This window comes from Theropithecus gelada, chromosome 3 (genome assembly GCF_003255815.1).
Source record: "Theropithecus gelada isolate Dixy chromosome 3, Tgel_1.0, whole genome shotgun sequence".
Classification (NCBI taxonomy): Eukaryota; Metazoa; Chordata; class Mammalia; order Primates; family Cercopithecidae; genus Theropithecus; species Theropithecus gelada.
Genome location: NC_037670.1, coordinates 7,221,542 through 7,229,079, shown reverse-complemented (window position 1 = coordinate 7,229,079; position 7,538 = coordinate 7,221,542).

Here is a 7,538-nt window from a genome sequence, read left to right as displayed (position 1 = left end):
GCTACTGGCTGGTGCTGGTGCTATCCATCTTGGTAGTAGGAGTGGGAGGGAAATTAAGTGATGAGGCTAGTTCCACAAAAGTTGAACAAAACTACTAACTGGATTCAATCATTGCTACAGAAAAGAACTGCCACTGAAGTGAAGAAGCGCTTCCGGAATAACTTACGCACACACAGGAACAGGAAGAAAAGAAGCCGATGGGATACAAATACAAAGTCACATCCACTCTGGTGCTGTCTCTAGGCTGAGAAAGGACTGGAGTTGTCACCAGTAATCAATTTCTGTCCTTCCTGGTAGAGTGAGGAGGGGAATATCTTTTTTTTTTTTTTTTTTCCCGAAATGCAGTTTCTTTCTTGTTGCTCAGCCTGGAGTGCAATGGTGTGATCTCAGCTCACTGCAACCTCTGCCTCCCAGGTTCAGGTGATTCTCCTGCCTCAGCTTCCCGAATAGCTGGGATTGCAGGAATGTGCCACCACGCCTGGCTAATTTTTGCATTTTTAGTAGGGACAGGGTTTCTCCGTGTTGGTCAGGCTTGTCTCGAACTCCTAACCTCAGGTGATCCACGGGAGGGGAATATCTTTACAAAGTTAGATCCTACTCTTAGGTAAACAGGAAGAGGGCAAGGGGCTTTTCTTTCACAGTTGTCTCCCCTTATCCATGGGGGATAGGTTCTAAAACCCCCACTGGATGCCTGAAACCATGAATAGTACCAAACCCTATATATACTATGTTTATTCCTATGCATACATACTCGTGGTCAAGTTTAATTTATAAATTAGATATAGCACAATGGACTTTGGGGCCATTATTAAGATAAGGGTTACTTGAACATAAGTACTGTGATACTGCAACAACTGTTCTGATAACTGATGCAGGTACTAAGTGGCTAACAGATGAGTAGTATAGACAGTATAGCTATGCTGGACAAAGCATTCACGTCCCAGGTGGGGCACAGCTGATCAGCGTGAGATTTCATCATGCTACTCAGAATGGTGTGCAACTTTGGGAGGCCGAGGCATGCAGATCATAAGGTCAGGAGATCGAGACCATCCTGGTCAACATGGTGAAACCCTGTCTCTACTAAAAATATAAAAATTAGCTGGGCATGGTTGTGCGTGCCTGCAATCCCAACTACTCGGGAGGCTGAGGCAGGAGAATCCCTTGAACCAGGGAGCCGGAGGTTGCAGTGAGCCGAGATCGTGCCACTGCACTCCAGCCTGGCGACAGAGTGAGACTCTGTCTCAAAGAAAAAAAAAAAAAGTATGAATTGCTTATTTCTTAAATGTTCCTTGTAATACTTTTGGGCTGCAGTTGAACATGGGTAAATGAAAACACAGACGGCGAAACTGCAGATAAGAGGGAACTCCTGTATCTGCTTCTTCTCAGTTGCCGTCTGCTCAAAATAATCCTTATACCAAAGTGGCATATTTTGAGGGGGCACATTCTGCTACCCTTCAAAATGTCATCAACAGCATCCCTGTAGTTATAAAAACATGCCTTTGAGACATTCTTTGGGAATATGCAATGCAACGTTAATATAAGGAGGGAAAATTCTGGCTACAAATAGGACACCCATGGAGTAGACCGTGTGACTTTTGGAGCATTAAGGGCACTCAGCTCAGCTCTGCGGGGCACAGATGATGGGTAAGAACCCTTGTAGTTGGCTGGGTTTGGAGTGTGCCCTGCATAGAGAGCATGCATCTCCCTTCTCCTTCAAACAAGAAAGAGAGAAGAGTTACTGCAGTGGAAAAATCTCACATCCAAGGGCAGGTGGTAACTCATGTTGTTACCTACACAGTAGGTGGGTTTGATTGCTTTGTGGGTTGTGGTACAATGACCAAAACCAAGGAGGATTTAACAAGAGGATTTTATTCCTTGCAACAAGTAAGGAGGATACTGGGAATAGTCCCCAAAACAGTGCCTCCCCTAACAAAGATGAAAACATGTTGGGAGGCTGAGACAGGCAGATCACAAGGTCAGGAGTTTGACACCAGCCTGGCCAACATAGTGAAACCCTGTCTCTACTAAAAACACAAAAAATTAGCTGGGCGTGGTGGTGGGGGCCTGTAATCCCAGCCACTCGGGAGGCTGAAGCAGAATTGCTTGAACCCAGGAGGCAGAGGTTGCAGGGAGCCAAGATCACGCCATTGCACTCCAGCCTGGGAGACAGTGCGAGACTCCATCTCAAAAAACAAAGATGAAAACGTGGCTTTTGTTGGGTTGGCTGGTTGAGTTGTTGTATGTAGAGGTGAAGCCAAGGCAGGGCAGGTGCAGTGGCTGGTCATACTTCTATATACGTTGCATATGGAGAAAATGCTGCTTAAGCTCCTCCCTGGGTGGAGTTTTTAGTATAGTAATGAAGGAAATTGGTCAATGCCCAACTCACACATCTCTGGATCAAACTGGTTTTTGTTTTGCCAGGACTGGTCTTCCTTCTGGAACTTTTCTGAAATAACAAGAAGTCAAGATGCCACAGTCGCCAGTGGGCACTCTTTGACATTGCCAACCTGAAAACCCAAGGACTCTAGTGACAATGTCAGCGTTCCAACTCAGGGGCATGTCTCAACAGATAGTTCCCCAAAGGAAGCAGCTGATGGTCTATTTGCAAGATCTGGCTGCCCACATTTAAAACAACAGCCAGTGATTCCTGACCCTGTATGATTAAGTGCTGCACCATGCAGCATTAATGGCAAGTGATACACACGTCAGGAAGGAAGAAAACCTGCTAAACCTCGTGGTCAGCAGGAAATGGGAGTTAGAAGGGCCTTGGCAGGGGAGGAGAGGGCAAACTCAAGGGTGGTGGGGAGGTAATAAAAACAAGCCAAGGAAAATCCTCCCTAGGAATTGAAAATCAATTGGTACATATTTATCGAGTTCATATGATGTTCTCAACACTGTGCTAAAGGCTGTGGATGGTTAAGTAGCTTTCAAGGAATTTACATCCTGGTTGGGGAAACAGTCAAGGCTAGGGCAAAAAAGAGGCAGGAGGATATTCTTTTTTTTTTTTTTTTTTTTTTTTGAGACTGAGTCTCACTCTGTCACCCAGGCTGGAGTGCAGTGCAGTGGCAGGATCTTGACTCACTGCAACCTCCGCCTCCTGGGTTCACGCCATTCTCCTGCCTCAGCCTCCCGAGTAGCTGGGACTACAGGTTGCAGCCACCATGCCCAGCTAATTTTTTGTATTTTTAGTAGAGATGGGGTTTCACCGTGTTAGCCAGGATGGTCTCGATCTCCTGACCTCGTGATCCACCCACCTCAGCCTCCCAAAGTGCTGGGATTGCATGCATGAACCACCGCGCCCAGCCCAACAGGAGGATATTCTGAATGGCGATGAGGTCCCTGTGTGCTCCAGCCAGCTTAACTTTGAGACCTGCTCTAGCCATAATGAACAAAGTATTGTTTCCCTTCTGTCTTGAGGGGAAGCAATTCTCAACTGTGGAGAATATAGAATTAGAAGATGCAATCTCTGTTTCTTTGAACTGTCTTAACAGAGACACAGCATAAGCTGATGGAAACGGAACCTGAGAAAGTCAAAAAACATGGAATTTAGGCTGGCTGTGGTGGCTCACACCTTAATCCCAGCCCTTTGGGACGCAGAGGCGAGTGGATGGCTTGAGCTCAGGAGTTTGAGACCAGCCTAGGACAACATGGCAAGACCCCATCTCTACCGAAAATACAAAAAAGAAAAGAGCCGGGCATGATGGTGTGCACCCATGGTCCCAGCTACTAGGGAGACTGAGGTGGGAGGATCACTTGAGTCTGGAAGGTAGAGGCTGCAGTGAGCTGGGATCACACCACTGCACTCCAGCCTGGGTGACAGAGCAAGACCCTGTCTCAAACAAACAAACATCCCAGTAACAACAATGAAAAACAAACACCTGGATTTTTAATTCCAGTTCTTACCTGTCTAGTCTGTTCTGTAACCTGGTGTTCTCATTTCCCTATGACCTCTGATGTCGTATTTGAAAAGTCTTATCTGGAGGTCTGAGTCAATGCATGAACTATTGATGAATCCAGTATAGATAGCTCTCTGTTTTCTGTTACAGGAGTACTGCCAATGTTCTGTTTTTGTTTTTGTTGTTGTTGTGTGTGTGTGTGTTCTTTCTTTTAAACTTATTGGCTTCAACTGGCTCTGATTTTGTCTTTTAAAAGAAATAAAATAAAATTACCTGGTCCTCCAATGGCTAAGATTTAAAAAAAGAAACAGAGAGAAAGAAAGCAACAAAGAAAGGAACAAAATGATAGAGAAAATGACAGGAAGATTAGTGTGAGTGTGAAGTAGGAGAAGGAAGAAAAAGAAAGAAACGGCAAGTGAGTCAGAGAAATTGATTTGCAAGCTTAGCAGGCAGAGCTAGGAAGGAAAAGAAAAGGAAGAGGAAGAATCAGAAATGTTTCTATAAGAATAGAAAACTATGTTTGAGTGAAATCAACTGAGTGTGATGGGTGTAATAAAGCTATGTAGTGAAGGTGAAGATGGCTGGTTGATTAAAAGAGAAGTGAATAAGGCAGGGACATTTTATCTGAGAATAACTAAAGGAGGTGGAAGAAGAAAAACACTGGGTTATAGGGATCATTGCCTCTGCTCAATGTCCTTGCTCATGTATTAGTCAGAACATGCACCAAGATGCTGTAACAAAGAATCCCAGAATTACCATGACATAGAAGACAGAAATTGATTGTTCTCTCAAGTAACAGACAGGAGTTAGCAGGTGGTGGAGGTGTGTGGGGAGCTCTGCTCCAGGAAGTTGTAGGATCTTTGGTTCCTTCTCTCCTGGGCTCTAACATCCCCTAAAATGTCATACTCATTAGAATGACCGAGTCTAGATGACCATGGTCCAGTCTCTGGAAGGGGAGAGTCTGTGAAGGACAATAGTTTCTTTTTAAGGTGGCGATGTAGCATCTCTGCTTACATTTCATTGATGAGAATTTAGTAACACAGCCCCAGGGAAGGCTGGAAAATATGGTCTGACATTGGGCAACCATGGTTCCTGCTATAATTTAACATTTTAAAACTTCTTTCACTTCCCAGGCATGAGTGGCTCATGATTGTAATCCCAGCACATTGAAAGGTTGAGGTAGGAGGATCACTTGAGCCCAGGAATATGATACCAACCTGGGCAACGTAGTGAGATGTCATGCATACTTAAAAAAAAATTAGCTGGGTATGGTGGCGAGTGCCTGTGGTCCCAGCTACTACTATTAGGGGGTGCCTGTGGTCCCAGGTACTAGGGAGGCTGAAGCAGGAGGATTGCTGGAGCCTGGGAGGTTGAAGCCACAGTAAGCCATGATTACACCACTGCACTCCAGCCTGGGCAACAGAGTGAGATCCTGTATCATAAAAAAAAAAAAAAAAAAAAGGAAAGAAAGTTTATATTACTCAAAGAAGAAGGGGAGAATGGACTAAGAATGATTTGTGATTATGGCTCACTGTGGCTTCGACCTCCCAGGCTCCAGCAATCCTCCTGCCTCAGCCTCCCTAGTAGCTGGGACCACAGGCACTTGCCACTATACCCAGCTATTTTTTTTTTCTTTTAATATGCATGACATCTGACTATGTTGCCCAGGCTGGTATCATACTCCTGGGTTCAAACGATCCTCCCACTTCAGCTTCCCAAAATGCTGGGAATACAGGCATGAGCCACCCATGCCTGGAGACTCATAGAAACTTTAAAACGTTATATTATAGCAGGAATCGTGGTTGTCCAACGTCAGACCACATTTTCCAGCCTTCCCCAGGGCTGTGTTACTAACAGGGAAAGGGACAATTAGTCTCCGATTCAGACCAGTTCTGCTCATCTTTGTCAAGATAGATTATAGCGAATAAGGCCAGGAGTGACCTTGGGAAGGCATTCCTTTGTAGATGGGGAGCTATGAGACTAGCTATAGTGAGAATACATCCACGTATTCATATGCAGAGAGGGCAATTAGAAAGCTATCATGTATCTATTGCCTCATGTGTGCAAGGCACTGGCTGAGAGCTTAGGTAAGTATTTTGTGTACATCTTATTAATACCGTACTATTATTTTAGTTTTCTATTTTTTTTTTTTTTGAGATGGAGTCTTGCTCAGTTGCCCAGGCTGGAGTGCAGTAGCGCCATCTCAGCTCACTGCAACCTCTGCCTCCCGGGTTCAAGCGATTCTCCTGCCTCAGCTTCCCAGTAGGTGGGATTACAGGCGTGCACCACCACATCTGGCTAATTTTTTTGAATTTTTAGTAGAGAGTTTCACCATGTTGGCCAGGCTGTTCTCGAATCCCCTGACCTCAAATGATTAATCCGCCTCAGCCTCCCAAAGTGCTGAGATTACAGGCATGAGCCACCACGCCCGGCCACATACTATTATTTTCATAAGTGAGGTTCAGCAAAAGGATCTTCTTGGCATCACACAGCAAGTACATTGCAGCACTCAGTGGACCTGCACTGGGACCCATAGAGCACCCCTGTTCATAATCTGGCTGCACTGCCTACGATAGCCCTATGGCATAGAAATTCTTTTTTTTTTTTTTTTTTTCACTCTTTCTTTTTTTGTGAATGTGTGTGACAGAGTCTTGCTCTGTCGCCCAGGCTGGAGTGCAGTGGTGCGATCTCGGCTCACTTCAATCTTTGCCTCCCAGGTTCACGCCATTCGCCTGCCTCAGCCTCCTAAGTAGCTGGGACTGCAGGTGCCCACCCCCATGCCCGGCTAATTTTTTGTATTTTTAGTAGAGACGGGGTTTCACCGTGTTAGCCAGAATGGTCTCGATTTCCTGACCTCGTGATCCGCCTGCCTTGGCCTCCCAAAGTGCTGGGATTACAGGCGTGAGCCACCGCGGCTGGCCGGGATAGGCATTGTTAACATCTCCATTTTACATGAGCAAAATAAGGATCGGAGTGGCTAATTAACTTGCTCAAGGTCATACTCCCAATAAGTGGCAGTGATGGGGTTTGCACCTGGCAGGCAGGTGTAGCACTCATCCCCTCACCCGTTGGCTGTGCTACCACCTGGGGCAGCATCACTGTGGTCACTGAAGGCCTCCAAGGGTTGGAAGGTTTAAAACTGGGTCTTGCAGCACATTTAACTTGCGGCCAGGTGTTAGGTGTTGGGCAGCGCCGCCCTCTGCCTAGAGGGTTCACAGGTGGAAACACGCAGGGCATATTGCAGACAGCAACTAATTCCAATTTGTTATTAATAAAAACAGTTCAAAAAACATTTGGCAAGAGACTGCAGGATCCGGCGCTATTTATGAGAAGGGTTTAATGGGGGAAACTCAGCTGCAGCAGATGGATGTCGACGGGGCCTCTCCAGAGTGTCTCACTCTGTTTTCCTTTGTCTTTGAATAAATTCGGAGGGTGCCATGTGCGAGCCTGGATGGATGGTTTTGAACCACAGCTCATTAAAAGCAGGCGCTTCCCTGAGGCTTAACTATAAAGGGGAAGTGGAATTACCCAGACAATTCCCTCTTAGTTTAGGCTGATTCCTCCTGGAACAGAAAGGCCTTTGGCCAACAAGCAAATGTAGCTACTGATCCCTTAGGTATCGAGCCACTGTTGGAAATGAGA